The following is a 16293-nucleotide window of genomic DNA, read 5'->3' as shown; positions in this document are numbered from 1 at the left end:
GGCTACAATTTTTTATAATATATTCATATGGGCTTCATAGAAAGGTTTACTCTAAGTGATTTATTTATTTATTTGTTTGTTTATTTATTTGGAATTAAAAGCCATAACTTGTAGAGTTAAAGCTTTAATCGTCACCACCGTTTTTTAAGTCTGAAACAACAAGTCCGTGATCTTCTGACACTGAGTCAAGATCATGTCTAAAATAAGAGCGAGACCAAGTAAAGATCAAGACCAAAACCCATCAAATCATTTCTCAAGGCAGAGCCTTTACTTAAAATACCCTGCAGGATATGCCTTATACAGAAATTTGTCAATTCTTTAAAGAACTTGCTAGAATCCTACAGAATCATTCTCGACAATAGATTAAGACTCAGGACATTAGATTTAGAAAAACAACACAAACATTGTTTTTACCAAGGAATACATACATAAGATCAAATCCCAAGACTAAGTCAATACATAAATGTTTATGAATAGGAAGAGAAGTTACATTTACCACCCAAACATTGATCATTTTCCTCTAACACTTTTTATTATCTAAACAAAATGCCACATTAATCCACATCAATCCCCATTTGCTGTTATAATAACTTTCATACTTCTGGAAGGATGTTCCACTAGATTTTATAGTGTGTTTGTGGACTTTTGTGATCATTCATCCACAACTTTTTTAGTAAGGTCAGGTACTGATGTAGGTGAGGTGAGGAGGCCTGGGGTACAGTCAGAATTCCAATGTATCCCATAGGTGTTCAATAGGGTTGAGGTCAGAGCTCTATAGCAGATCTTCCACTTTAAACCAAGCATATCTTCATCGAGTTTGCAGGACATCCTACTTCAAATAAATTGAAAAGTGAAAAGTGCTACCACATCCAAAGACATCTTATACAACTGTCTGCAACTTAATAGTTACAGAACCACATATGGTTGGAAAAGTCAGGTGAGTGTCCCAATACCTTTGTCCACATTGTGCATTTACTGTATATTAGACGTCCCACCACTATGAAACGAATACATCTTTCCAGCTCTTTTTGAAATTTGTGTGCAATGAAACAACCTGCCAATAGATTTTTATTGCAGGCCAGAGACAGTTGTCCACCATTTCCATCTGCATGGAGAAAAACAATTAAGACAAATGAGAATGGACATGATATTATTGCGATCAAATAATTAGAATCTTGCAGTGATTAATTTGACTTATTAAAGTTAAACAACAATGCAAATGTAAGTGGATTAAAATCAAATATGGCTGTCAGGTCTGCTTTGGGCAATCTCTCTCTCTCTCTCTCTCTCTCTCTCTCTCTCTCTCTCTCTCTCTCTCTGTCTCTCTCTCTCTCTCTCTCTGTCTCTCTCTCTCTCTCTCTGTCTCTCTCTCTCTCTCTCTCTCTCTCTCTCTCTCTCTCTCTTGTCTCTCTCTCTCTCTCTCTCTCTCTCTCTCTCTTTCTCTCGCTCTCTCTCTCCCTTTCTCTCTCCATTTATCTATCTCTCTATCAGTATATCTAAGTATCTGTGAGCTTTGTTCGGTGGGACTATCTGGTGTCTATCTGGTTTAAATCAGATCTAGACTGTTGTCACACTGTACAAAAGGATGAATAGGAAGATCGATACACGATTCAAGAAAATGACACATGAAACAAGGACATAGAAATAGTTATTTACATTTTTTTATCTGTCCGATTGTTTGGAAGACCTTTGTCAACTTTGTCTTTAGCGAACTTTGTCTTTGGTGAAAAGGCAAATGTAATTGTATTGTTTTCAATATAATAATTAATAGTAATAATAATAATATTTATTAGTATTATTATTAGATAAAAATAGAAAAGTGCTTTATACTTGTCACATGTACTCTACAGCACAGTGAATTTTTTTTCTTCGCATATCCCAGCGATGTTACGAAGCTGGATTTCAGAGCACATAATCAGTCATGATACCTGGAGCACAGAGGGCTAAGGGCCTTGCTCAAGGGCCCAAGAGTGGCAGTTTGGCGATACTATTATTATCATCATATTATTATAAGTAGTATTTTAAAGATTCTGCAAAATTCCTGTAATATGTATATAAACTTATGACCTCAATTTCCTAGGAATAGTTTTAAAAATGTATTATTTATATAAAATGTAATTGTTCTGTTAGGTTTGTCTCTAAACTAACCACGCCTCCATGAGTCTCATCTCACTAATTCTTGTTTAATTCTTGCACATCTGGGAACATCAGTCACACAGACACCAGGATGTGTCTGAAAGATATCCAAAGTTTATTGACAGAAAATGCATATATAGACCTCTGTGATGACTATGAGACCATTGAGTTACATATTAGTACATGAAGAACAAAAATGTGTATGGTTCTTGAATTGTTCTTGGTACAAATGTAAGCAATGATCATAAATTACTTCTGGTAGAACAACTGAATGATTTGGAATATCAGCTAACGTACAAATGTAAAAAAATAAAAATAAAAAAGAATCGAACACAATCTGAATTGTACGAAAATACAGACATAAATAACAATTTTAAAATGTTTATATTTAAAATAGACAAAGAGAACAGCCATGATTATGAAACATGAGACAAATAGTAAATTAACAATTAACAATTAACATGTGAGGGTGCAACGATTGATGGAAAATAGTCTTTGTCCAATGAAATTAGAGATCAAGGGTTAATTATGACAATTAAAACATTTCTATCATCAGAATACCTGAGCGTATTTGTGTAGAAACACACCAGATTATGCCTGCTGCTTAGTGCTTATTCTCAATTTTTACACCAGTTTTCAAGTTATTCCACTCAATTCCATGATCAAACGACGTAAATAACCTCTATGCAGCCAACACACAAGTTTCAAGGTCCTGAAGGACCTAAAGCTAGATTTGTGAGTTTACAGCATTGGGCTAAAAGGATTAAAAACATATGTTATCGGAGTTCATTTATAATTCAGTGACGCACTCTGAACCTTCTGTGAACCTCAATGCTGTTAGAGTCACGGTTATATCAGATCGATGAGCGTTCTTAAACGCCAAGGTCACCCTTTGTCCTGCTGCCTCAGACAGTGCGACCGTTATTAGCATCGATTCGCCTCTAAATACCTGGATATAGATTGTTTATGGATTGTATGTCAGTGTGCAGCACTTTTTCAACTGACTCAAGACTTTATTTTAGTAAGAAATAAGAAATGGATGGTTGCTCTGAAATAACAAACAGCACCAGGTGTTTTTGGAATTCATACTTCCTGTTAGTTGTGTTCGAAAACTCAAATAGATAAAACTGGTTCAAGTTTTTAATATGGTAATAAAAGAATAGACTGGGATTTAAGTTTATTTTAGTTTAACATTCTAATGTCTTAACTTGATCTAGGCATTATGAGATTTATAAAGGAATGGTTTTAATGGCTGGAGGTCATTATCATAAGTGTTTTCTGTTTACTTCCTGTTTTCTCCACGTTTCTGCCCTGGTCCTAAATTGTACATTTTGTATTTTACATGAATGGATTTGCATGCATTTATTTTTATCATAGTTTTGCAATAAACTGGTCCTGGATTTTTATTTTATTATTTCTTTTTTGGTTTAGCCTCCTTATCCAGGGTTTAATCTCTGGTTTATTAGGGCAAATCCTATAATCATTATCAAAGCCAAGGTCAGACAGATAATCCAAAATCCAAACATGAAAACAGACAATAGTGAAAGCAAACAGAAAAAAAAAATCTCAACCCTCATTAACAACAAATGGAATTTAGCACAGAGATCCAAGGAATAGAAGAGTATTGTGATTCTTACAAATACACTACATGGACAAAAGTATTAGGAAAAGTGACATTTCCAGCCATATGTGATTCTTCTCCAAACTGTTACTGCAACACACAATTGTATAAGATGTTTTGGATAGCATTACATTTTCCCATCAGTGGAGACCCACATTTGTTTTAGCAATGTCACATGTTCTAGAAATCCAGCTCTTAGAAGATATGTTATACATGGGTTGAAGTGGAAGATCTTGAATGACCTTCTATAGAGCTCTGACCTCTACACTAATGAACATCTTTGGGATGAATTGGAACACTGACTGCACCCCAGGCCTCCTCACCTCACCTACATCAGTACCTGACTTAATTAACACTCTTATGAAGGAATTAGCACAAAATCTCAAAGGAACACTTTAAAATCTAGTAGAACATCCTCCCAGAATGTTTTTTGATTACATTTTACTTCAAAATGATTAAAAACATGGCAGTGATCAACTGAATGGATAACATTTTGTGGACACCTGACATCTAACTTATAGACTTTTTTTTATACTTTACTCCATATTTAGGTTCCTATTTGATGTTTTAATATGCTCTTTTTTAGATTAGATTAGATCAGATTCAACTTTATTGTCATTACACATGTACAAGTACAAGGTAACGAAATGCAGTTTGGGTCTAACCAGAGTGCAATATCAGCAAGTGCAGGATACACAGTTTTTACATGATTTACATATGTTAATTAGAATGGTAATATAGACTATAAACAGTAATTTAAAGATGTATATGTACTATAAATGTAGTATACAGATGAATATATATGTACTAAGAACATAATATACAGATTAATATATATGTACTATGAATATAATTACAGATGAATATGAATATATATGTACTATAAACAACAATATACAAATGAATATATATGTACTGTGAACATGATATATGTATCATGTATATGATATAATGTAGCACCAGGGTTGTTGTAGCTCTATGTTCTTTATTGTAGCACCAGGGTTTTGTAGCTCTATGTTCTTTAATGTAGCACCAGGGTTTTGTAGCTCTATGTTCTTTATTGTAGCACCAGGGTTTTGTAGCTCTATGTTCTTTAATGTAGCACCAGGGTTTTTGTAGCTCTATGTTCTTTAATGTAGCACCAGGGTTTTTGTAGCTCTATGTTCTTTAATGTAGCACCAGGGTTTTTGTAGCTCTATGTTCTTTAATGTAGCACCAGGGTTTTTCTAGCTCTATGTTCTTTAATGTAGCACCAGGGTTTTGTAGCTCCATGTTTTTTAATGTAGCACCAGGGGTTTTTGTAGCTCTATGTTCTTTATTTTAGCACCAGGGTTTTGTAGCTCTATGTTCTTTAATGTAGCACCAGGGTTTTTGTTGCTCTATGTTCTTTATTGTAGCACCACGGTTTTTGTAGCTCTATGTTCTTTAATGTAGCACCAGGGTTTTGTAGCTCTATGTTCTTTAATGTAGCACCAGGGTTTTTGTAGCTCTATGTTCTTTAATGTAGCACCAGGGTTTTTGTAGCTCTATGTTCTTTAATGTAGCACCAGGGTTTTTGTAGCTCTATGTTCTTTAATGTAGCACCAGGGTTTTTGTAGCTCTATGTTCTTTATTGTAGCACCAGGGTTTTTGTAGCTCTATGTTCTTTAATGTAGCACCAGGGTTTTGTAGCTCTATGTTCTTTAATGTAGCACCAGGGTTTTTGTAGCTCTATGTTCTTTAATGTAGCACCAGGGTTTTTGTAGCTCTATGTTCTTTAATGTAGCACCAGGGTTTTTGTAGCTCTATGTTCTTTAATGTACCACCAGGGTTTTTGTAGCTCTATGTTCTTTAATGTAGCACCAGGGTTTTTGTAGCTCTATGTTCTTTAATGTAGCACCAGGGTTTTTGTAGCTCTATGTTCTTTATTGTAGCACCAGGGTTTTTGTAGCTCTATGTTCTTTATTGTAGCACCAGGGTTTTTGTAGCTCTATGTTCTTTAATGTAGCACCAGGGTTTTGTAGCTCTATGTTCTTTAATGTAGCACCAGGGTTTTTGTAGCTCTATGTTCTTTAATGTAGCACCAGGGTTTTGTAGCTCTATGTTTTTTAATGTAGCACCAGGGTTTTTGTAGCTCTATGTTCTTTAATGTAGCACCAGGGTTTTTGTAGCTCTATGTTCTTTAATGTAGCACCAGGGTTTTTGTAGCTCTATGTTCTTTAATGTAGCACCAGGGTTTTTGTAGCTCTATGTTCTTTAATGTAGCACCAGGGTTTTTGTAGCTCTATGTTCTTTAATGTAGCAGCAGGGTTCTGGAAGAACTTTGTCTCATTTCAGTGGACTGCATCCGCTACTGTATATATGGTAAAAATGACAAAAGTTTCTTGACTTGACTTATTGATCAGTTGTTCACAAAGATATAGTTTATGAGACAATGAACACCAACTGAACTCTGGAAGATATTCACATAGTTCCATCTCTTGTTTCAGGTGTGTGTTCTGGATCTCACTTTTTTAACTAGCAGCTTTCTTCTCATACACAACAGATATGCAGGCATATTATTTTAGGCATTTAACAATAAGACCTCAAAAGGTTTTTTTTGGTTGTTGTTGTTTTTGCAGATGTCTTGGAATGTATAGTTTAAAAAGTCATTTACAGTTTGAACCCCCTCGACTAACAGAGATACAGGAGCAACTTTAAACCTAGGCTTTGCTATTATTATTTTCTTTTCAATCAGATCAAACTGGAATAAAAATCACCCAGAGGTAAAAGACAATTCACAAAAGGGGAATTAACTTGTGGCACAAAGCACACTTATCTGCATTTGCCAGTGGTTTCTTTTGCGTTTGGGACTTTCCCACTGGCAGTTTCATCCAAAACAGAGCATGGGTTTGCATGAAAATTTTGTGCGATGAAGCTGTTTCATAGACTGGGAAGAGCACCGTAGAAGTGAACCCGAGATGGCATGTAAGAGGTGGTGTGAGCTTGGCTGCATTGGAACTCTCTGGTGATTCCCATAAATGGAAACACAACTTGTTCTTGGGTCTGGACTTTTTCAGAAAGTAACCTTTCCCAGAAAGTAACCTTGAACCTTGTGCATTAGTACTAGAATGTTGCTTTCTCCAGGACATACATGGTTATTCAAAAAGAATGAACCAATTTCATTATGCAATATTTTATTAAGGAAAGGTAATACAAAACTCCATGTCATTATCCCAATGAGCAGAGGAGTGGTAAAGATTCCTTACAAACTTAATTTGGTCACTGACTCATTCCATGACTATGCATGAAAACTGAAGCCATGTGTCATGATATCGGTTCATCCTTTTTAAATAACCCTGTATAATGAAATGCACAATGCAATCTGCTGTGTATAATAAGAAATCTTCTTCTTCTTCTTCTTCTTCTTCTTCTTCTTCTTCTTCTTCTTTCGGCTGCTCCCATTAGGGGTCGCCACAGCGGATCATCCGTCTCCATACCCCCCCTGTCCTCTACATCTGCCTCTTTCAAACCAACTACCTGCATGCCTTCCCTCACCAAATCCATAAACCTCCTCCTTGGTCTTCCTCTTTTCCTCCTTCCTGGTGATTCCATTCTCCTACCGATTTACCCCATGTCCCTTCTCTGTACATGTCCAAACCATCTCAATCGGGTCTCTCTCACTTTGTCCCCCAAACGTCCTACATGCGATGTCCCTCTAATAAACTAGTTTCTAACTGTGTATAATAAGAAATAAAACAAATCAATAACAACCCAACAATTTTGTAAATATTGAGTCGTGATGTTTTTTCCAATTATTATAATTTTTTTTTAGAACAGTTGGACTCAGACCACAGCAGATGTGCACAATGTGGAAACCATCATTTTCAAGATGAACCTGAACCTGATCTACTCCTAAATGTTGGACTTATAAACCTATAGAAAACAACTGGGCCAGATTGTGGGGTCTTGTGGTGGTGAAAATAAATTGTATTCCAGAATTGTATAAATAAAATACAGAAAAGGCACTCACTTGGTGCATATGGTGAAAAAAAAGCTTTTTTTTAAAAATAATAATAAATATCTGAACCTCATGCACTCATCTCATCCACAGATGCATATCTCCTCTGTCTCCCTCTGCCTAATGTTTCTTGGTGTGAATGAATTTCTTAAATTGAATACAAATTACTTTCATGTCTGTTTCAGATTGTGTTAATTTTTATTTATTTTACCTTTTTTTTTTTGTGTGTGTGTTCATATGGTCGTATCAGATCTTCTTCTACAACTTCTACAGTCTTTTGGATAGTTTGGGCAGGTTTATTATTTATCATCCTCAATAAATGTGAAACTTATTTGCTTTTTATATGTGTTTTTATAGTCATTGTTCTGACTTGTATTCATCATGTGACTAGGACAATCTTTTTATATAAAGGAGAATCCACCTTCTGGTCATCATGAATGACATGGCCTGGTTCTTTAGCCGGATTAAAATGGGAGCTTAATCCGGTTCTAATGCTGGTCCTTAAATATCCATGAGTCTAAATGCTGTGCAGGTAAGAGGACATAATCAGAGCGAGATGCAGTATAGATTTAACCTTGTGTGGGATTTTCATATTTCTATTTACAGTTACAGTTTAAAGTTGTTGTACACCTAAGAAATAGGGTCAAGTTAAATATTAAAAATAAGAAAAAATAAGGACATTATAAATAGGAAGTAGGAATTGTGTGTGTGTGTGTGTGTGTGTGTGTGTGTGTGTGTGTGTGTGTGTGTGTGTGTGTGTGTGTGTGTGTGTGTGTGTGTGTTTTATATTGGAAAAAAGCTGAAAAGGACCGTCTGGATAACAATTTTAATTAGATCATAATTAGACACTTACAGCACACAACATATGTTGGTTTCAAATCTGATCCTAATTGTGTCTTATATCAATAGTAACTTACATTCTTTACATTCATTTTTACAACAAAGATCTGTGAATTTTGATAGAGAATTTTTGTGTGTAATATATATGAATAAAAGAATAGTTGTGTTTCAAATGAAGTCCGTCCATTTTGGTTAATACTTGTGTTCAACTCATTAATCAGAAAGGAAGCTATTGAAAGAAATAATGACCTGTTTGGAGCTTTTTCAAAATGGAACTAATTTCTCAATTGGTTATAAGGATAATTTACTATTATTTAAACAAACATTTAAACATCAGGATAGTGGTTATAAACTCACTCAGGAATCTTGGATGGAAAACACCAAAGGACATGACATAAAAATATTAAGAAGTCAAAAGCAATCAAAAGACAAAGTTTACCAAAAGAACCTTATAGATACACCATATAGACAAAAAATTAGTCTTTCAACTGTTACCATAAAGTTGAAGGAACACAATTGTATCGAATGTCTTTAGATGGTAATTTTCCCTTCACTTGAACTACAATATTTAAATATTGTATATAAATATAAATATTTAGTATAACAATGCTCCAGTGCACAAAGTTATCTCCTTGAAAGTATGCTTTCCAAGGATTGGTTGATTATAGAAGATCTTGAGACTGCTATAGAACTCTAATCTCAACCCTAATGAACACCTTTGAGATGAATCGAAATGCTGACTGCACCCCAGGCCTCCTCAACTCACCTACAGCAGTACTTGAGTTTACTACCACCCTCGTGAATGACAATTCTCCACAATCAAATTGGGACGTACGATGGAATGGGTGTCCACAAATCTTCCATAGAATGTACCTTGGGACAGCTTAAGAGCCGATTTTCTAATAGAACTACAAGAAAATGTAACCAGGCTCTAAAGTGTAGTAAAAACAAATACTGAATACTAAAACTCTGTATCCTCTGTGCTTGCGAATTACTTTCTCCAGATGTGAATCAGTCCAGATGTGTTCTATAAGGATGTATGTTTTTCCAAGTACAGTTCATAACCATATTTTATGTAAATATTGTGATTTTTGTACCTTTTGGACTGCTGTATTGATGAAAATTAAATTCAACTACAAACTCCAGTTCTCTTTTCCTCAATCCCACAACATTAAACTGATATCACCCAGAAGACAATGCTTTCCCATTTTAGACATCTCAACGTTACTTCCTAATGACATCTCAGGGAGTTTTTTCTCACTGCTGATTTGCTCAGGGCTCTAGGGATTAAAATCTTCATCTGGATTTCCCTCTGAGGCCCACTGCATGTTTTATACCACCCTCCCCTAGCCCCAAAACGAATTATTTTTCCTTGTTCGGTGTCTTCCATTGGCTACACAACGTCAGCTCTATCAAAGTTACATGTTCGACATGCTAATCCAGCTCCAAGATGATTCACTTATTAAAGGAGCGAATCTCTCATCCATGTCAAGAACACTGGCCGAATTTCAACAAATTCCTGAAGTGAAGCTTTTCAGCCAGAAAGGGAACGCAGAACAGACGTGGATTTATTGTTAAACAGAGCGTGATTGCACGCCGCAATGTTATTAGCAATAATAGAAACGGAGTCTCTCAAGAATCAGAACATAGCCAAATCGAACCTCGGTTTCCCAGCGTCTCTCCCTCAGCATTTACAACCAATCCCCTAGAGATATTCGCCCAAATCAAACAGCTCACAGCTCAGTCCCACTCATCACGCCCGCTCCGGCACGCCAGATAATACACGACGACCGACGAGAACAACAACAACAACAACAAAAAATGTTCCCTTGGGTCCTAGGCAAAGGATTTCGCCAAACTCCAAACTAATGAACTCCTTGAGCTTTTGGAGCATTGATGAGATAAAAAGGACAACTGGGACTGGAGCATTATGAGAAATAACATCTCAGCTCTTTAAGACCGGTAGATTTTCCCAGATCTTGAATTTTATTCTATATTTAACCCCAATCAGCTACTGAATAAACTGCACTGTGAACAAATTTGAACATTTCCCTAATTTTATGCTAGGTCAATTAGGTCACATGACTAAAAGTGCTAAAAAGAACTGAACTGAAATTGTTCCATTCGCATTTTAAAAGATGGAGAAAGCTAGAGATAGAAGCAGAACAGGCATAATAGAGGTCGATTAATCATTCCAGCAGTGCTAAAGCATTTTTGAACCTCTTCAGATTTTGATGGCTTTGATCGTTCTCTGCTCTGCTGCTTCATATCTAGCACCAAAAAATTAAATAAAATACAGCCACTATAAAAAATACATGCAATACCTGGTGGCATAGTGACAGAAATGCTCTGCATCTACTCTATCTCTTTCTCTCTCTCTCTCTCTCTCTCTCTCTCTCTCTCTCTCTCTCTCTCTCTCTCTTTCTCTCTCTTTCTCTCTCTCTCTCTCTCTCTCTCTATCTCTCTCTATCTCTCTTTTCTGTAGACAAGAGAAATCTTTAATTGTCATGACATTTCTGAGGAAAACAATATTTTACAGGAGAATAACTGTATAATAAGAAGCCCAAAGTATTAAATAGACTGAGTTATGGGATCCGGATGACGTCTGGTTCAGATCCGGCGTCTGATTGTATTTTTTTTTTTGAGACGCGTCATTATTTGTTATTCCTGTCGAGATTTCATTGTTATCTATAGCAGCGACGTGACAGAAGGACACTGTAATCGCTTGCGCTGACAGTGACAGTGCTGACTGGTTTAGAAAGAAAAGCAGAAAAATTAAGCCTCTGATTAATGAGAAATATCAACTTGAAAGCCGGACTGATGATGTTGATGGTGGTTCTAGCATGAATGTTAAAGCTTGGGAAGTTCAAGAAGAGTGGACAGGTGAAGACTTGAGAGAGCTGGATGGAATAAAATGCTAAAGTCCTGCCCAATTTCTCTCTCTCTCTCTCTCTCTCTCTCTCTCTCTCTCTCTCTCTCTCTCTCTCTCTCTCTCTCTCTCTCTCTCTCTCTCTCTCTCTCTCTCTCTCTTTCTCTCTCTCTCTACAGGTAGAGTTGAAGTCAGGACTAAATCCTACTAAGGTTACTTTGTTGGCAATTTAGAATTTGTTCCCAAAATGAATCCTGGATGCCATGGGTGGATTTTAAGGGTGGGTTTTTATTTACCAGTTGATTAAAGAGACAATCTGAGCTGCTGAGTTATGCAACAGATGTAAAGGTGTCCAGAGCCGTGTGTGTATGAGTGTGCATGTGTGTATGTTTTGTGTTGCAGGACGGGTGCTGTATGACGTGCAGTCAGCTGCAACCTGTGCCCATTAAAATGCAATGGCTGACTGGACAGCTTGGCAAGGATGTGTTCACGCGGTGATGACAGACACTTCTTCAGTACAAAAAAGAAAAGAAGAGAGAGAGAGAAAGATGGAGCGAGAAACTCAACCAACTACTAAAGAATGTTGCAAGTTCTGCACTGACACAGATCATCAGAAGAATGTTTCTCAGGTATTGGAGGAACTTTTTCAGGAATGTTTTCACTGGAGGAACTTGGACAGGTCTTAGTTCCTGAGCTTTAGAAGCCTATGTAGCTGGTACTCCTGAAGAGATATTTTACTGCAGATGTGAAGGAACTCACTAGTCTAGTAACACTATACTTTCACATGTGGTCCTCACATCTTCTAGACTTTTGGATGATGTCCATGCACCATATATGACTCACACACATCTGGGGAAGTACTAGCTCATTGGTTTAGATGTTCAGAAGAAGTTCAAATCCCAGCACCACCAAGCTGCACCTGCTATGCCATTTTAACCAAACTCTTATTCAGCTATGGTTCAAGGTAATATTGTTAAAGGTTTTGACTTACAAACTCATCTTCCAGCTCAGGTTGTTGCAGATCATTAGTTTGCTTATTAAATTTGGCTCATGTTTTAAACCAGATGCTGTTTCTGATGTAACCCTCCCATTTCCCCCAAGCTTGGGACCCATTCTGAAAGTGCACCAACTTGTGCAAACCCCTTGCAGTGGATTGGTTGGTTTCCTGCCTGGGTATCAACTCTATTCCATGGCAATGAGCGTAGGGAATCGTTTTGTGTACAAACACCACAGTAGCGCAATTTGTCAACTCTGTTATAAAGCATCTTGTGTACTCTTTTTACTTCTCTAGTGAAAATGTTTATAAAGTGAGCATGGGGCAGCACAATTCCTGCCTCAATGGGTCTCTATTAGTGTTTGTTAATAATATTCATGATTTATATAAAACATATATAGTTTATATATGATGTGGAAATCAATAAAAAAATCTACTTGTATCTGTTTTAAAGAAACTTTTAAAACATTCTCTGCAAAGTATGTTGTATTTCAAAGGAATTTAAAATGCTCTTGAACGATAGATTTATGTAAAGACTGAGTATTATTTCAATAATAAATGTCTATTATCATTAATAATATATACACCATTTCTGTGTTTTGCACTATTTTGTGGAACATGTTTGCACACTGCACTTTTTTTGTCTTATTTACTTGAACAGAGTGAAATAATATACAATTGGTGAGAGAACAGCTGTTTGTAGCTGCTATAGCAAAAGTGATAGCTTGTATAGGCATTCTGGAAATCTGCTGTGGTATAACTTTAAAGTGCAATAAGTTCCTCCAGTTTATATTGGGCCACATCACACATCATTTTTTTAATGATTATATTATTTTAACTACATGCCCCCTAGTATTTCATATCTCATTTAATGCTTCCAAATCAAACAGTAAATGATGTGGATCCTATCCTGGCTTATTAAGTGTATATAGTAATATAAATCAAACACATCCAGATCCTGAATAGTTGGTTATTTGTACAAAAAATTGTATCACTTAAAAATAAAAGCACTGCAAACACACACAGAGCACTCGAGGCCAACATGCAGCCCATCTAATCCTGAAAGATCAGTGCTGAATAAACACGGCATGTCTGAAAATCCTCTTCAGTTTGTTTAATAAGTTTGTTGAACTCTAGCAACCAAACTCTCGACACGCAAAAATCACAAAACTCACAAAAGCCTGTGTGCTTTCACTTCCAAATCCATAGCACGCAGCTATAATAGTGTACACATGAACCTGCTGTCTTTTTTATCCTTCACACGTATTTACTCAGAAACTCAAGAATGATTCAGTGAAGAACACTCAAAAAGCCATAACTCCAGGTTTAATAGAGTGATAATTGGAATTGAGATGTGTTAATCTACCTGCTTTCTGAAGCTATGGCAGGAATTCCTTCTTCAAAAACAGTCTTATAAATGGAAATTCTTAAGATTTCATCACAACCAGGAATTTATAAAACGCTATTATAGGTTACGGTTCATTTGAGACGTGAGGTTATTATTTATTGCCTTTTTCTTACAATGTTGTTCATGTGAAATCCAATGATTTTACTCATACTATCAATGCATGAGGTTTAATCCATGAGTAGTTTGACTGATGGATTTACAAAACTGCTTATTTGTGTACAGAGAACAACAGAACAAAAGTTCTTCTTATATTGACACTGAAGGAAAATGTTTTGAGGAAGAACCAGAACAAGCTTAAAATTTTGTTTATTGCATTTGGCAGACACCTTTATCCAGAGTGACTTACATTTATCCCATTCATGCAACTGAGCAGCTATGGGATTAAGGGGCTTGCTCAGGGGCCCAGGATTGGTAGCTTGGTGTGGCTGGGATTTGAAATCATGACCTTTGGATCCAAATTTCAATGCATTAACCACTAAGCTACCACCTCCCCAAAACATCTTTGCAACAAATTCAGATAATTATTTTAATGCACCCTTATCCATAGCAACTTACATTGATTTCATTCCTATGGGCTGAAGGGCCTTGCACAGGGGCCCAGGAGTGGCATCCTGTTATGGTCAGAATTTTATCTCATGACCTTCGCATAGAAAGGCCAATGCCTCACACACTAAGCTTCTATCACCAAGGTAATTTCTTTTTCGCTGCCATTTTATTTGGATTCGTCACAGCTTCCAATTCACAAAGAGTAAGCACTGCAAATATTGCCAACTTGCATGTATCGCCAACACTATCTTCTTTCTATAGCTTGTTTACACCTTACCATACAGTATGTTCTTTTTAACATCTCATTTTACTGTTCTATCAATCTCCACTCTTCTGGTCAAATATTCCACTAGATTTTGGAGTCTACTTTTGGGAATTTGTTCTCTTTCAGATACAAGGGTTTGTATATTGTTCAGTAGGGTTGAGGTCAGAGCTCATTAGCAGGGCAGTCAAGAACCAACCCATGCAAAATACATCTTAATGGAGCTGACTTTTATTTTATAGCTGGAAAAGTCAGGCGTCCCCAAAATTTGTCCATTTAGTGTATATCTGATATATTTGATCATAATAATTTCCCCTGCGATTTTCTTTCACCAATCACCACATGAATTACCTCTTTTCTATATCTAATTTTCATGATTATCTATAGTGGATACGATTGACAGCAGGGAATGAGTCATTCTTCCTACCAAATTTCCTTTATGTTGCATTGTAATGATGCAAACTCTTTATGATAGCTTTGATTATCTTTGGTTATGCCATTCATAAAACATATGCTGAGATTTTGGACAAAATTACACTAAATTGCCCACAATGTGATTTCATAGTAATTTTCTGAATTCCTTGTTTACTATTTCAAATGTTTTACCTGTTTTTTACATTTCGGGGGAGAAAAAAAACCTCATGGATTTCCTTTTTTCCAATTTGCAAGTTGTACTTTTAGTTCGCATCATTCTACTTCCATCATTTTACCAGTATTACTCTTGTCAGACTGATGCACACAGCAAGTATAGCCCCCAAGCCATTTGTGGTCTATTGCCCTCGTCTAGATGTAAATGTATATATATATTTTTAACAATTGACTTATTCTTTTGTGCAGAGTAATTCCTTTGCCCACGAATGGAAAAAACTGCCACCAGTACGTCAATCAGCTTTACTTCAATCAGTTTTATTCAGATCACGATGCTTTCTTTTCAAATTTCAGTCTTGTCTTGACACTTTTCAATGGCCAACATAATTTTTGGTCTGAGGCATCATTGTTTTTAATTCTCACGCATCTGTGTGAGTGCATGTTGATGCATGCCTGGGGATAAAAAGAAAAAAGAGAGTGCGTGTGCATGAAAGAGTGAGAGAGATAGAGAGTGGCGAAGGCATTAGAGCATTTGTTTCTGAATGCTCAATTCCTGGAGTGCCTTTTCATTTCAGCCTCCATCACTGCACACTTTAATAGAGGGCCTGCAATGAAGGGATTAGGATGTGGATGTGAATGTGACGAGTATCTCGTATGCAAATCTGTGTCTGTTAAAGCCACTTAGGTAGGCAAGATTGGGAAATCGTTCAGCAAGCAGACTTACAGTAAGCACAAGCTTTATCAAATGCAATTTTAATGCACAGTGAGTTTTCTGTTTGCTGAGCAGAAATCAAATTGGACACAACACCAAGGCTTCATGTACTGTGACAATCCTTTAAAAACATTGAGAAAAGGTACATTTTGGTGAAATAAACGTAATATCATCTCCAAGGAAGCCAAAAGAATAACATCTGAAAAGACCAATCAGTAGATAGGAGACAACAAAGCTTGCACTGAATTAAAAGTATAGATTCGAGCTGGCAAATGTAAATGCAAATCCATCTTGCTGCCAATATGAAAGGGAATTGCTGTTCTCTACTGACCAGTAGA

General features: G+C 36.4%; 1 protein-coding gene across 2 annotated transcripts in view; it reads right to left on the bottom strand.

Annotated features, from left to right (window-relative positions):
* fstl5 (follistatin-like 5) overlaps positions 1-16293 on the bottom strand; it is a 147028-nt gene that overhangs the window by 129590 nt on the left and 1145 nt on the right. The gene's annotated exons all lie outside the window — the stretch shown is intronic.

This window comes from Silurus aristotelis, assembly GCF_946808225.1.
Source record: "Silurus aristotelis genome assembly, chromosome: 14".
NCBI classification, from domain to species: Eukaryota; Metazoa; Chordata; class Actinopteri; order Siluriformes; family Siluridae; genus Silurus; species Silurus aristotelis.
The sequence above is the reverse complement of the archived record's forward strand: the minus strand, read 5'-3'. Positions and strand labels throughout refer to the sequence as shown.